The sequence below is a fragment of the Poecilia mexicana genome, unplaced genomic scaffold (assembly GCF_051168715.1).
Source record: "Poecilia mexicana isolate PSO_F unplaced genomic scaffold, ASM5116871v1 scaffold_8, whole genome shotgun sequence".
Taxonomy (NCBI): domain Eukaryota; kingdom Metazoa; phylum Chordata; class Actinopteri; order Cyprinodontiformes; family Poeciliidae; genus Poecilia; species Poecilia mexicana.
In genome coordinates this window covers 984,258-1,001,068 of record NW_028263377.1, presented here as the reverse complement: position 1 = coordinate 1,001,068, position 16,811 = coordinate 984,258, and the positions used below count along the sequence as shown (strand labels likewise).

Sequence of the window (16,811 nt, the reverse complement as noted above, 5' to 3'; positions counted from 1 at the left end):
ACCATCTGCTGGAACTACAGGTAAAATAAAGGTCAAAGAGCCAGAATACATTACTAATTTCAAAACCACAATTAGGCCTGTTGAGAACGAGAATCTCAATCGATGAATCATAATTTGTATTGACACACGGAGCATAAAATCAGCCAAGAAAAGCATTCAGACTTTACTTATTTTATTAACTTTCAGCGCTGAAAGGAGACGCTTTACCATTACATCCGAGAAGAGTTTCTAAAAAAAGTCTGTGCAGCGTCTGAGGAGAAAGAGGAGGGCAGCTGATTATATGAACTGAAGACACTCCCTGAAATCACACCATGTCTCTGTGGCCTGATAAGTTTCTGTTTCTCGTGAGAAATGGACCTTGGTGTCTAACAGAATCAAAAATGTAACTCTTTACTATGGGCCCTTTGTCTAACAGCGTGTGACTCTTTCTCGGCCTTGGTAAAGCATCTCAACACATAATAGTAATCATAATGATTTAACTAATTTACTAATCTCAACACCCCCTGTTGGGCTCTAAAAGAGCCCAAAAAGGAGAAGACAAACCCTAGAGTAGACACTGTCCCTTCCGGAAAACATCCCCCGAGGCTTTTACAGATCTTGACATACATTTGATCATTTCAGTCATTGATGTTGTCTTTCATTCATGTCATTTCATCTCATTTCATTTCATTTCAATTTTGGGGGTAAAAACGGACAGGGCACCCCTATGCCTCTTAGGCGGTGGATCGAAACCACAATATCCCTCTTACAATCTAATGAAGAACATGTAAGGAAATAAAATTGTTAAAGGATGTTAGAGTGTTAAATTTGGAGGAACATAAGCCAACCCACCATGGCATGACTGTTTTTTCTTTGTTTTTTGTAGAAGAAAATATTTTTGCAGTTTTGTCAGAGCTTCATCATCTGTAATTACACATCCATCATAAAGTCAAACCATTACATATTTTTTGGAACCAAATATTATAATCATTACCCTCATGTTGCTTGTTATTTATTTATTATTTCTTTTTGTTACCTCAGGTCAACGCCATGCCATAGAAGGGTGATGAACTATAAAAGAACAAAGTCTGAAATTTTTGTGTTAGTTTTTTTCATATATATTTTTAATCCAAGTTAAAAAGAATAAATGTTAAATTTTATGAAAATATAAAATGGGTGAAGTGTTAGGAGGATCTAATTGTGATCTTTAAAGTAAAAAAAAAAGTATTAAAATTATATTCACTAAGTTGTTAGAGTTAACCAAAATGTAAATTGAATAGAATGTTAGGATGATATGTCAAAACTTAATAAAATGCAAAAAAGAATAAAGTGTTAGGTTAATATTGTAAAATGACTAAAAGGTAGATTTTACTTAAAACTTAATAAAGTAAAAATAGAAATGTTGAGGTACTATCCTTTAAAGTCAATGAAGCAATAATGAGTGATGCGTAAAACAATGTGTTAGTTTTAAAAACCAAACTTACTGAAATTTCTATGTAATATTTAAAGGTTAATGAACTACAGAAAGGATGCAATGTTAAACGAAATGAAATGGTAAGAAAAGCCCAGAAGTCTGAGTATTGAAAGGCACAGAACAATGAACACATTCATAAAACAGCAAACCAATGCAATAAATCAGGATCAAGGGTAGCACATTCAAAATATACTGGTATGAATAAACTGTGATGAGGAAACAAGTAAAACTGCTCTCTAAGGAAAATGCAATAATAGTAATAAGATCTAATCATATCAGTTTCTCTATAGCGAGACCTGCTACGTCAAATCAGTTTCTGCGTGTGTCCAGATGTAGAGCCGGCGCAGCTCGATAGGAAACCCCGACAGGCCCGCGAGGCTTCAGTGGCGTTTCGGCTTTAACTCGGTCCACCAATCGTGGAAGGCGCCCACAGTCTCACACCCGGCACACCCAGAAAGGATTGGACTTCATTCTGCAACAGAAAAAACAAAACAAAAAGCGAAATCAATGGATTATATAAAGAACATTAAAGTGAATGAAAAGATGTTGTTTTGTCACTAGATACTAGTACTGCCCTTATACTATAGGAAGCCGGAGTTCAATGGTCGTCTTTCAGTTCTGGGAAAACATCTGATAGGCAGGTGTGGTTCTATCGGTACCGCTTCCCTTCTCTATGTTGGAAGTGATGCACTGGACAGCCGAGGACCTCAGGCAGGGAACAGCAGCATCCACAGGTGATGAGGAGAGCAAGGAAGGTTCTTTAAGATTCTACATCATCTGATTGGTAAACATAATGTTCTTTTTTTTTTAAAGGCTTCTCCTTGAAGCTGAAGATCAAGTTTTTTTTTGTTTTTCTCACACTAAGCCAATAGAGCATCAATATATCAGTAACATTTATTATTTCAGTTCTCCTCTTAATAATAGCAAAAGAAATATTTAAATTAAGTAGCACATTTCAACCTTCAAGAATAACATTATTTGTTTTAAGTGTTGGCATATTCATAGGATCAGACAAAATCAGAAACCAAACAAAAAATCATGTAAAAGATCAGATTATGAAATAAATGTACAAAACTGCCCACATTCCCGTTTTATCAAAGAAATATCATTTGAAATGTATATAAAATTTATCCCTAATAGAAACTTTACCAGAAATCTTAAACCATATATAAATCTTTTGCTTTTGTTATATTAACGAGATTCAATAGTCCTCATTTAATGAGAAGCAACCCTCTACACTAAAGGCTTGTAAAATATCATCAATAGTGTGAAAAGTTTATGATACGTGTTGAATTAAGATCCCTTGTACTATTTTGCATTCGTGTAATAAAAGACAACCTTATTTTGTCTCAGACCAAAAACTGTAAATTATGATTATTAGAAATGTTTAGGAATTATTACCTTGGATCAACAATTACACATAGAACTAGATTCTTTTTTATTCTGTCAATCCTTTTGACCCTTTAACTTTAAGCAGCTCCATAATTGCTAATTTGTAAATCCCAATTTAGACCAATTTTTATGTGAATCCTCATATTTTCTTCCCATTTTAAACCCTCAAAGAATGATTAGCCTGTTGTTGTTTTTTACAAGAATAAAGTTAACCCTGTCACTCATATTTAACTGACTTATTTTATTCTGATCATGGTTTTAAATCCCATAAGTTCAACAATTTTAACCTTTGAATAATTTGTTCTCTTGAAACCCTTCTATAGAATGTTTACTTAACTGAATTACCCTCTTTTGTAGTGTTTATCATATTTATCAATGTGTTTGGCAGTTTTGGGGAGAAGTTTGATACAACTAGATTTATTAAATGATATAATGTTCAGGTTAGACCTTTCTGCATGACTTGGTTGAACAAATTATTTTGAATTATAGCAAGAGAGAAGCAGCAATCAATTTAAACTCTATTTTGTAGAAATCTATTTGACACATGACATTGTTAATTTGAATGTATTCAATTCAGAATATTCAGTATTACTTTAGAAACTCATTTGATTAATTAAAACATTTGTGAATTTTGATTTAACCTCTTGAGGCCCAAAAACTGAAAAATTTCTCACTTTCTTAGATTAACTCAGAATTTGCTTGAATAGAGTAATTCCATGCATCTTCCCCTGTTTCTGTACTGAAACACTGTTTAGTGTTTCGGTACAGAAACTCCTAAGAAACCCACGAAAATAATTTAGCCCAAATTTGCTTTCATTGCTAACTGTAACAGTTGGATGTAATTAAAACAGGGTGTTTACACCTCAGTGAAAGAATTTAACAGTTGATTGAAAATATGTGCAGTAAACCCATAATTTGGTTGAGTAATTTTCCAAAGAGTAGATTTTCCTAAGATTTGAAATGGATTCCAAATAAATTTAAGTCATAACTTGAAATAATAGTCCTTATATTTGTAGCCACTGTAATTTGAACCAACTAGAACTTAGACTATCCTTTTTTGTATTTGAATTGTGGTCGGATGTGCTTTTGTAAACCAGGAAATTAACAATTTTACCGACTTTTATCCTGTTTCAGTTGTTGTCCTGGTGGAGGAGAGAAACATATTAGCCAGATGTTGGACAATCAGAGTTATAATCATTCAGGCAAACAAAATATTTCTGTAAACTGCAGAGAGTTCTAACACCCTGCTGCACCGTTAGACTTATTCTGGGGGTCAAGTAGCAGAGGTCAGAGTGCAAAGGCAGTAGATAATGAATTTGCTGTAAATAAACTAAAGTGAGAAAAAGTGGCATCACATAATCCAAAAATTCTAGAAAAATCATTAAGAGCTACAAAGTTTTGTTGGCAGCCATTTTGTCTCCAACCTGTAGACTGAGGGAAATCCCAGGACCAACTACGGCAACAGACAAGCAGGACCGCCTCTGAGTCTCAGTCCAACTTTACATGTGATGTTCCAATTGCCCCATCAGAATCTGTCCAGGGCAGCATTCAGTCCCGCTGTGCAGAAAAATCTGGACAAAGTATGTGGCCCCCCTTGTGTGGGAAGGGAGAGATACAGCAGATGAATCATTGTTTTCAAACCTCTGTCTCACGTCGGGCAGAAGCTGTTGGTCTTTTCTGCCATAGGAGACCCTCAGAAATGACGCCTGGGTCTCGTCCTTTAGCCAGGTGTTTCCTCAGAGATCACAGTCAAACATCCAATGTGAGTTCCTGTAAGCTGCAATCTACCTTCAGGTGACAACAGGAAAGATCAATCCAAGTAAAACACAAAGTAAATTAAGAAAATAAAAGTGTATGCCACCTTTTGCTCACATAATTATAAATTAAATGTGTTTTCTTTAGCTTGTGATGTAGATGAAGAGTTGTCTCTTTATTTTGTTTCTTTTATTTTTTTGTTTCAGCCAGGCTCAGGGTCACTGGAGCTGCTCAGATAAGGGCCACTGCCTCAGTCTCTGAGCTCCAGAGAGAAATAGAAATAGAAATGTGTTAAGATGATTCAGAATTAACCGATTATGGAATCAACTCCTCTCAAAAATTAAACTCTAAGAAATTATTAAGTGTAAACAAAATTTAGTATTTCAGCTACATACACTTTTCAGAAATTGGTTATTCAAATGCATATTTAAAATAATTAATTCAATAGTGTCCAGTTTTACACAAAAGCATCCTTGTGATAATGCCACGCTTAATGAAAATGTTACCATTATCCTGATATTTTTCAAAACAGCTGAGTGTTGTATTTATGTATAGTTTTCTTTCTAGAATTTAAAAAGTTGTTCACGTTTTATCTGAATTTTTGCCCGTGTTCCCTAAAGGGGCTCCGTAAAAGTTTATAGTACTTTCAACCAAAATTTTCTTACTGACAACAATTACATCCAACAGTAACTTTATAAAATTAAAATTAGAGGTGATGCAGGAAATTCATGAATATTTAAATAAACATGGCATAGATATTGATTGAAGCTATTCAATTTTAAATTACAGATTTCAATTTAGTAAGAGCTTCTATATAACTCTGTATTTCAGTCATGCAGGAAGGTACAGTATAAGAGCTCATTAAATAATGTCAAATGAATAATTTCATAATTAACCATATCTATAAACCGACTAGGAATTAGAGTCTATTTCTTCTCTGCCCCCTGTTGATATAATTTAAAAATTTGAAAGCAATTTTGCATGTTACTATTCTCCAAAACTAAAATATTCCAGGGTGTCACAAGTTTTTCAAATCTTCTGTCTAAAATTCTAAATGTTCTAAATGTAAAGATTTATCAGAAATGTTTTATGTTTATAATTTATCATTTCCCCCTTTTGTTTTCTTATGTAAATAAAAAACAAACAAAATATTGTTCAGAGACTCTCTCTCTTTTTTTTTTTTTTTTACATATGTCTAAAATGTCCAACTGAAACTGTACTGCAAAGGCCAAAAGTTTCATTATTTTGAAGAGTTCAGATCCGAATTTGGATTGCTTTCCTAAAAAGCAGTGTCAATGTTCTGTGTGAATCGACAAAAGAACAATTTATCAATTTAGGCCAGGGGTGGCCAAGTCCAGTCCCCGAGAGCCACCATCCTGCAAGTCCCAGAAGCATCCCTACTCCAACAGACCGGGATCAGCTCTACAAAGGCCTGATAACGAGCCATTCATTTGATTCAGGTGTGTTGAAGCAGGGACGCATCCGAAAGTTGCAGGACGGCGGCCCCCGAGGACCGGACCCGGCCACCCCTGATTTAGGCAGAGGAGCAAAAATGTAGACAAAAATTATGCAGTACTGTAAGATGTCTTTGCGTTTCAAATCAAATGTTTGGTTGGACTTGGATTCATGTATCACTTCAATCAAAATTTAAGGCACACAAATGTTGTGAGCCATTTGTTGTCCAATCAGTTTGTTTTTACATAATCAATTACTATCATATCCACTTTAAAAGTTTCATCATGTCCAATTTGTGCCTTTCTACCAAGACACGCATGTGTTTCGAAATCAACAGTTAGTTCAGTTAGTAAATTAGTTGGTTAGTTGGTTTATTATTAGAAAAATAAAAACAACAATAATGTCAATACAAATGAAAATAAAATAAAACATGTCAAACCAAATGAAACAGTCTCGTAATAAATGATATCTGGTTTTAAACCAAAGCTGAAATGTGATTATTCCTTTTCCAACACATTATTTCCCACTTTGAAGTAAGGTAACCGAATTATCTGGATTTAGAATCATACATTGTCTTTGAGACAAGAATGTTTTGTAATGAACCTTAATTGAATCTGGAGCTGTTTCATAATCACCTTTTAAATCAAACACATACTCATATTTATTTACCAATCCTGTTCCCTCTTTAGACATTTTAAGGTGACCAAGTTTCACATGAAAAGAAATCCTGTTTTTGATAAGATAATGAGGGAGACAAATATTGATTAATCCATGATAAAGTTCAACTCTGCTATAAACCTCAGTTTCTCAAGTTTCATTAAGTTCAAATTTTAACCCATCAACAGCTAAGCAAAAATTTCTAGAACTTCAACCCATTAGATGTCACTTTATTTTGTTTACAATTTTACCTGTTATGTAATTTCATTCATCCTTCATACAGTTAATTTTACCACATGTGAATATAGTGAATTGTGCAGGATTAATTTAGTTTCAATAAGTTTTCCCTTAGTGTCATTTATTGCTTCCAGCCAATATTTCCCCAAAGGCTGTTTAACAGGTCGCCTCCTTTCTTCTGCACCAGGTATTCTAGTCCCATTTTTTTTTTGTTTTTCTCTTTCTCCCTTATTTTCATATTCACCATGCTTTAAAAAATAGGTTATTAATGCTTCTATTTGCTCACCGAGCTCAATCCATGGCCCGATGCCCCACTTTGGATCATATTTTCCCTTTTCAGATTCACCCTCCATCTGTTTAGGCTAAAATTTAGGCTCAAAAATCACCTCTTCTCTCTTTTCTTTTTTTTTTTTTTTTGCAGTTTTGCTCGCACGGCGGCGAGGAAATCAAAGACAGCAGAAAATCAAACCCAGCAAACAAAATCAAAAACCTCCCACAGATTATAAGTTCCCAATGTTGACCATGGTTTTAAAACACATTACAATAAACATAAAATAGTACATTTAAACACATAACGTCTGCTCAGCGGCAGAAGCTTACACACACAGCTGACAGGCACACACACAGCTTTCAGACACACAGAAATGGATCCACGCTTTACAGCTCCTATTTTTGTCCTCTTTCAACACTTAAAACTTAATGAGGATCAGATCGTGATCAACCTTTATCTTATTCTCTTGTTTCTTTATTCTCTTGTCTCATCTTTTTTCCTATGATGGACCGCTTTCACCGCATTTTGCGTTTCTCAAGCAAAGTCTCAGATTGGCTTTTACGCGTTCTTTTTAGGGGGCAGAACTCCCCAAGGATAAAACCGACAAAACCTCGCCTTTACCTTCCCCGCGTCCGGGAAAAGCCGGGGACAGCGACCTCCCTCTGCAGTGCCAATCGACCTTTTACTTTTACTTTAACTTTGACTCTTAACAACTTAACTTTGACTCTTAACTTTAACTTTAACCTTACTCCTATGAACAACTCGAAAGCCTTTAGACAAACAGATCAAAAGCAGTACGAACAACAGCTGACAATGAACAATGATGGACAACTTCAGACGACTCAGTAAGAAGCAGACAAACCTGGGAAATAGTACATACAATGGCTGATAACTGAAATTTATACAGACCTGAGAAACAGTACAATGGTGTATATTAAGGAACAAGTGTCCTTACCTTTCATGTGGGCCCTACACCAGAGTACTGTTCCGGAAAGTCTGCGCCTAAACGGCCAGTCCAATCTCTGCTCATGTGTCAACACAAAACCATCCTCTGCTACAATCTGTTGAGAACGAGAGTCTCAATCGATGAATCATAATTTGTATTGACACACGGAGCATAAAATCAGCCAAGAAAAGCATTCAGACTTTACTTATTTTATTAACTTTCAGCGCTGAAAGGAGACACTTTACCATTACATCCGAGAAGAGTTTCTAAAAAAGTCTGTGCAGCGTCTAAGGAAAAAGAGGAGGGCAGCTGATTATATGAACTGAAGACACTCCCTGAAATCACACCATGTCTCTGTGGCCTGATAAGTTTCTGTTTCTCGTGAGAAATGGACCTTGGTGTCTAACAGAATCAAAAATGTAACTCTTTACTATGGGCCCTTTGTCTAACAGCGTGTGACTCTTTCTCGGCCTTGGTAAAGCATCTCAACACATAATAGTAATCATAATGATTTAACTAATTTAACTAATCTCAACAGGCCATTTGAATCAAGACATGTTAAGTTTTAAAACTAGCTTATTTTAAATTTATTTTCTCAACACTATAATGAATCGTGTTATCTCAACATGATTCAATTTCATAAACGTTAAGTTGATGAACAAAACAAGTAAACAAAATAAACAAAATATTTCTTGTCTGTTCAACATGATTTTATCACGTTTTTGTTTAAAACATGAAATTATTGTGTTAAAAGTACATGATATTCTTTTATTAATGTAATAACCCCCTATGTTCATTTTTTTGAGTGTACAACAACTATCCGATGTAATGTTCATCCATGTAGAGCAGGATTTAAACTGCTAAGGATATAGCTAAAGTGTCTGATATTCCTACAAAATATTTCTATAACTATCTTCAAGTTCAGAGTTTTATTTTATCAAAGCAACACAATAATCTTTATCTACCCTCTTTGTCTTCATTAGAAAACATTATTGTAAGTCACCTATATGGTAAAGGAGAGGTGTCTCTTCTTTGCTCCTTGTTTGTCGACAAATATTAAAAATCTTTGACCAATATCTGACAAATATTATTATTTTTTATTTTATTTCTTTTATTTTATCAGGTAAACCCCGTTGAGATACACATCTTATCTTATTTTCTAGAGGGACCTGGGTAGAAGTCTGCAACACACAGCAACCTGGTTACAAAATAAAATTAATACATATGCAGAAGTGTAAAATAGTAGAAAAGAATTTAAAAACAGTGACACTGTTTAATAGAATCTCGTCTGTTTTTAAGAATAAGTCCAGTGGAACCAGTTTTGACATCTTTATTTCAGACTGGAGCTGTTTCCAGGCTGTAGGAGCCATCACACTAAAGCTTGCTTCCCTTTTTCAGTTCAGAAAAGTGGAACATGCAAAAGAAAAATATTGTTAAAACGTAAAGAATGGGAATTAACAGACCTATGTAAAAGAAAGTTTAAGAATGCTGGAGCCAAGCCGAGTAGAGATTTATGAATCAGGATCATTAGGTGATTGTTTCTCAGGACGCTTAAAGGAGGCCATTCAGCTTTTGCTGATTTATGATTTATTTTGGAGAGAGGAAGTCTTTTATTTTGAAGAATGCTTAACAGAATCTAGTTTTGTCTTTTGCCACTATTGATTTCGGTTGCTTGGTTACGAACAGCCGTTGCCAACAACAAGTGTACTGTTAAAACAAATCTGAACAGAAACTGTTCAGCAAATACGTCTGAGCCTCCGTTATAATCTCCCTTTAGCCATTTCCCAAATCAGAAGCTACAATCGGAAGCCAACTTGAGCTTCGATCCAGACAGTCAGGAACGCCGCTACAGCTAGAGGACCGGACTGACGTTTCCTTCGGTGCAGTCCCGTTCTGTTTAGGATCCTGCTCAGAGTACGCATGCTATTAATGGTTTTAACCACAGTGCAAAGCAGCATCCATATCTCTACATGTTGTAGACCAAACATGAAAGGAAACCTGACCAATTCATGTTAGCCACTGTACTAGCCTAGCATAATACCGCCACTTCCTGGACATAAAATTATCATGTTTTAACAAGATACATATCACGTTTTAACAAGATAAATATCACGTTTTAACAAGATACGCATCACGTTTTAACGAGATACGTATCACGTTTTAACGAGATACTATCACGTTTTAACGAGATACGTATCACGTTTTAACGAGATACTATCACGTTTTAACGAGATACGTATCACGTTTTAACAAGATACGTATCACGTTATAACATGATAGCGCTCGAAAAAATTTTTTCCTGCGTGATAGCAATGCGCGTCCGTACTTTTGGTCAATTTATTTATTTTTTGGTATTATTATTTCCCTCTTCTGACACATAAAAACATGTACTAAAATTATTTGCTTTTTTGTTTCTTTTTTGTACAACATAATAAGCCGGTCACCTTGTTACCTTTGACCTTTTGCCCGTGACGCATGACGCAGTTGCCTCTCACGCAGTGAGATAAGGCGGCTAACTGGAGCTCAACGTAGCGAACATTACAGATTACAGATCAGTTTTTGGTGAATTAAAAAAAAACAAAAAACGTTTTTGGTGAATAATGTGGAGTAGACTAGCTACTTGTCAGATGACGGAAAACGCTGAACATGTCGTTTCTGCTTCAGCGGTTTAAGCAGAGAGGTAATGAAATACAACAGACACTGACAGGCCTCTGCGTCTGCCTTTCTCTGAAGAACTACTGAGCGGGAGGAGACAGCCAGGCGAGGAAAAACTGTTCTTATCTATCGATTCAGTATTTTTATCATACAGACATTAGGCTGTTGTTGTTGTGCTATTAGCTAGCTGCTAGCTTTAGGTAAACATGTCTTGAAAGAGAATAGCATTTAAATAATAGTCCAACAAGGATATTTATTTAGAATTAAAAATAACTCACCCTGAATTATCATGATAGATATAATGTATGTAATAAAAGTGTCATTAATGAAGGGGAAAATCCTCAACCCAGTCTTTAAGTTTAGGGTCTGGTTCGCAGAGTATGAAGCAGTGTTGTGTTCAAGACCACCTAACCCGAGACCAAGACAAGACTAAGACCAGAGTGTATCGAGACCCAGACAAGACCAACAAGACTTTTGGGGTCCGAGACCGAGTCAAGACCAAGACCAGCGGCCCACGCTACATGACACAATAAAATGTAAAATATGATCGAAATTGCTTCTCAAAATAATCTGAAAGATCCATATTCCCATAAAAACACCTAGATGTTAAATACTTAATACATTTTACCAATATTAAATATTCCATTTCTGTGCTACAATGTGTGATGGTCTCATGCCATCCCTAAAAACATAACACCCTGGACATTTGCCCATATTGCTCATATAAGAAACCACCACTGTTGCACCATTAAACATAGCAATTGAGGCAATGCCCTGACGGTAAATAACGCTCAACTATGAACACTGACCAAGGAGCAACATGCAAGAAGTAACCAAACAGAAAGCGCTCATCATGACTGTTTTCACTCTCTATCCCAGTACATGAAGCCAGGTAGTCTGACACCATGGCAGACATTACAGCTGCCACTTTGAACAAAAACAGTCAAAGAGCAATGTGCATGCTCTGCGTGCTCTTTCGTTCTTGTGTTTTAGTTATTTGTTAATTTAAATATCAACGTACATAATTAAATAAAATAATGATGCAGTGTACACAGAGCATTACAAGAACAAAGAACGGGTGTTCTGTCAGGTCAGATCGTCATACACTTAGCACATACACTTAGCACAAACTCACGGTGTTCTGTCAGATCAGCATACGTTGTCAGATAGTCGTACGCTTAGCTCAGACATGCATACGCTGTCATTACCATATGACTTTATTTAATCAGCAACATAATCATGACGTAGATCATTATTAACAGTTATTAACAGTTGTATGGCATCCAGCTGCAGCCAGACCTGCTTTAAACACACTTTGAAACCATGACAACGCATGTATATCTATCTAGTTATCATATTATGTCATATTATAAACAATTTAATGACTTATTTTTGTCATAACTTGTTGCGTATGGTGAACTGACAACTACTCTGACGGTCGGACTTCTTAATGCGCATGCGCTGGCATGGTACTCACTGCATGTATGCTAGCAACATAGAATCATGACGTAGATCGTCATACACTTTGTTAACAGTTGTATTGCATCCTGATTTAGCGGTTAAGTGAGTTTTACACGGGCGTGTGTTGTAGCTGACTCCAGCAGCAGCCAGACCCTGCTTTAAATACACTTTGAAACCATGACAACACATGTATATCTATATAGTTATCATTGAAAACAATTTAATGACTTATTTTCGTCATAACTTGCTGCGTATGGTGAACTGACAACTCCTCTGACGGTCGGACTTCTTAATGCGCATGCACAGGCATGATACTCACTGCATGTATGCTATCCTGACAGCGTATGGCTATCTGATAGAACAACGGCTCTCAGCGACACTCCAGTCCTATCTAATAAGTAAAGAGCCGTGGAGAAGAATTGACTGTTTCTGAATGTCACCTCACTATATTGCAGACTTTTGGACATAGCGTTGTCCCATATATGCGACAAGTCAGTCAACACCTCCGCACAATAATTCAGCGCAGTGAGTGATAACATTTTTCATCACAATGCATGTGTCTCTGTACAGCTAGCTTTGCTAACATCACGTTAACGGAGCTTACCTTCTTTGAGCTACTTTTCTAAGTGATGAAAAAAGTTAGACGTTGTCCCCACCGTCTGTGAAAGCGAAGCGATGTTGAGTTAGCTGTGGCCATCGGATTTCTTACTATTTATGCAGCGCTATTCCATTACTGACGATTAGACAAACATTTTCTGCCACTGAGAGAAAACCACTGCGCATGTCCTGGAGTGCCGTGCGCAAGTGGAAGATGGGGAGGGGAGGGGGGAGTAACAGAAACAGTTGTTGCTTGGATTTTAATCGGTGCGCTTTGCATCTACTGAAAACAAAGATGTTAACAAATAAACTAGACAGTATGCTGCACGTTTAGTGATATTTTCACAGTTGCGGTCTCGACTGGTCTTGAAATAAAATGCCGAGTCCTCAGAGCCCGAGACCGAGACAAGACCGAGACCTTCAAAAAAAAATGGTCTTAAGACCGGTATCGAGACCAAGACCGACTTCGAGTACCACAACACTGGTATGAAGTTAAATTTTTTCCCCAATTATTCAATGAAAAAACAAACAAAAAAAAAAAAAACTAACCTCAGTTAAGTAAAATAAAATTGTAATCAAAACTTTTGGAATTGTAATGATTTCTTTTTTTTATTTTTATTTTTTTTAAAGTTGTTTAAAATACTTTTTTTAATTAAATAACTCACTTTTACCAAACATAAACATTTATTTGCACACATCAGAAATCTTTTGTTGTGATTTTAGGCCCTGCCCATGATATCATGTGAGAATCACAAGCAAAACTTTGAGTCACAAACAAAAACTTAGAATAGCAAGAAAAGATTAATGACAAGCGCAAATAAGTTTGTTTTGCAAAAAAGAAAGTTAACTTCATGAGTCAAAAATGTGTGAGTTAAATTTTTATTATTTTTTTTATTTTTAAGCAAAACTCAGTAGGCTTTTCTCATGGTGACATGCATTAACAATTCAATTTTTGCTTTTGTTTTTTTCCTTTTTTCTGCAGTTCCACGTTAAAGTTTGATGCAGCTCTGCTTTCCTGAATGGACCATCTTCATCTCCACTGCAAGTACAGCAAACAGGCAGCTCTGTTTATAGATTACAGTACACTAAAAGGTTGCATTGTGCCCTTGTTTATATTTTTAATAATGTAATTCTGTAAAGACAAAATATGTCTGGTGGTCTAGCTCTGATTTACATATCTTGCTAAATTGCGGGTTTGACTATTTTGCAATAGTCAAACCCGCAATTTAGCAAGATATGTACTTGCTGTACTTTCTTATAACAAAGTAGACCTGCAGAAAGAAATTACTAATAAAATATCTTACATATGCATAGTTGTATGCTCTATATAGAGATGTTCGTTAGCTTTGATTGTATATCTCACAATTTTGTAATTTATCATTGTTTATTAAACTCTGAAAGCTGATAGGCTTTGTTAATATTCTGTCCTATATGCGGTTAGATGTGCCCTTTTTTTTGTTGTTGAGCACCTGCCCCTTTAGTGGTTTCTGCACGGCCCTGCCCTTCCTGATCTTTGTTCTCCTGTTCTCAACTTCACTCTTCTAACCAAGCCATCACTATCAACAATTGTTTCCACAACACGACCCAACTGCCACCTATTTCTTGGGAGAAAATCTTCTTTGACAGTTACATCATTTACTTTTACATTGCGCCGAATTACATGCCACTTTTCTCAACCTTTTTTGGGCCAGCGCCCCCCTAGCCCTTATCCAGGTCCCTCACCGCCCCCCACCAAAAAATTTGTAGGCTACTTTGCACTGACTATTATTTTATTATTAATATTACTATCACTATTGTAGATGTTTTGATTTTTATGCTTGTTTCTGTATTTATCATCAAAAATAATTTCCCAGAGAACAAAAAAGTCATGTGATAGAAATTATTTTCACAGGTGTCTATGAAAAATTTAATGAACATTCAAGTTAAAATCTGTAGGCCTAACAGCAGCCAATCAGAGTGGAAAATATATTCTTGTTGCCATTTTCTAGTTGTTAAATATTCCACAAAATGATCAGATAAAAGATGTTCAACATGCCAGTTTAAACTTTGAACTATTTGCAAAACGACTGAGCTCTGCAACATTAAAACATGGATAGAACTGTAACTACATTAATCATAGCTCTTCTTCTCTTCAGTGTTTCTGTCGGTTTCTGGTGGTGCAGCTCTGTGCTGCCTTCAGGAGAATGGGACATCAGAGCATCATCCATAAAATTTCACCCACATGGCATTTATTGTGCAAACCAGAGCTTTCAGTGGAAAAACAAAAGTTCCAGGTCCTTTAATGCCATAGAAATATGAGACAGAAACATGGATTATATCTTTATATAGACGTGTCTATTGATTTATAGATTAATAGTTTTACTGGACAGAAATTACAAAGAACAAATCTGGTTTTTAATCAAATCTAATTAAAAACATGAATAAGTGATAAGTTATTTACTGTTATGATCAGTAAGATATATTTATTCTCAGTACTAGATGTGGTCTCAACAAACCCATGGCACTTCAACAATATTATTTTACCTTTTATCTGGAAATAGTGTTTGTTTATTCTTGCCATACAGTCTTCTGTATTAATTATTGCTCTAAAGGTCTTGCCATACCAGTTTATTCCTCTGTATTTACTTTAGTTTTTTAGTTTATTTTTGCATTTTGTTCTTCATTCGTTTCCATTTAGTTTCCTTTGATTAGTATTATCCTCTCTTGGTTTATTGCTATGTCCACTTTAGTTTCTTTTCTGTTGCTAGATTTATTTGATCATGTCGCTCACCATCAGTAATCTTTACTCATCACCTGCTGCGCCGCCTAATCATCATGTGTTGATTTTTCACTGTTCAGCGTCGGATTCTCTGTTTTTATGCCATAATTCACATCTAGTTCGTCGCTCCGTTTTATGTCCCGCTTCTCCTGTTTCAGAGTTTTGCGCAATGTGCCGTCTTTTTTTTTTTTTTTTTTTTAACTCTCTAAGGTGCAGGGCGGTCGGGAAGCGTATCGATGGGGAAAAGGCAGACTAACATAAACCTTTTAAAACAACGGAAACAATTTCGGTATTCTGATTATTGAAATGTAAAAGTGATGTGTTGTTCCATCACGCCCAGTTTCATACTGGACCACTTACAGCTCCGGTAGTGGGGGGGGGACTGTGGAGAGGGGGGGCTGGATTACTGCCGACGACATATTCGCGTTTGTAGATAGATTTTTACCCAGAATGCAAATGGAAAACAACCGTGAGCGAAACGGTGACTGGTTCTGACTGGTATATATTCCATTGAGGGAAACTAAGTTTCATATCTGCTCAAGAGCCCCCCTGGTGGTTAAAGAAAAATCCACATATATATGAAAAAAAACACTGAATGCTCTCTGGTATTGTTCAGGGGGCCGGACCAAATGAGGAGGCGGGCCGGATCCAGCCCGCGGGCCGTAGTTTGGGGACCCCTACTATACGTGCTTCCTTTTGTATGAATCTAGAAAAACATTCAAAAGATGGATATTCCCCACATGCATCAAGTACTTCAACAACAACTCTACTACATTTACGTACAACCCAGTCTGGTAACTTCTTCAACATCTTATGATTTTCTTCACAGTCATTTAAGATGGACAGTCCTTTTACTTGAGGAATAGACTCTTCACAACTTTTCAGAAAGTCTGCGAAATCTCTGAGAGACAATGGATCATTTGGTGCAATCTTTGGCCATGACTTAAGTTTATCCCTAAATGCTTTCTGAATTACAAATGGGTTTCCATACCTCTCCTGAAGAACTGACCAAGCACCTTCATATGCGTCCTCAGAGCTTCTGTAAAATAAACCTTCCACAGCCTTTCGGGTTTCTCCAGAGAGATAACTTTTCAGATACAACATTTTTTCCCCAACAGAGATAGATTTTGAATCAATTAAAGTTGTAAATGATATCTTAAAGTCCACAAATTTC

General features: G+C 36.0%; 1 long non-coding RNA gene across 1 annotated transcript; it reads right to left on the bottom strand.

Moving 5' to 3' along the window:
- Positions 1 to 151: 151 nt before the first annotated feature.
- LOC148157817 (uncharacterized) lies at positions 152 to 8,703 on the bottom strand. The gene is made up of 2 exons (XR_015764045.1): positions 4,270 to 8,703; positions 152 to 3,987 (listed from the first exon to the last, which is right to left on the bottom strand). It is a non-coding gene; the product is annotated as an uncharacterized LOC148157817 (long non-coding RNA).
- Positions 8,704 to 16,811: the final 8,108 nt, after the last annotated feature.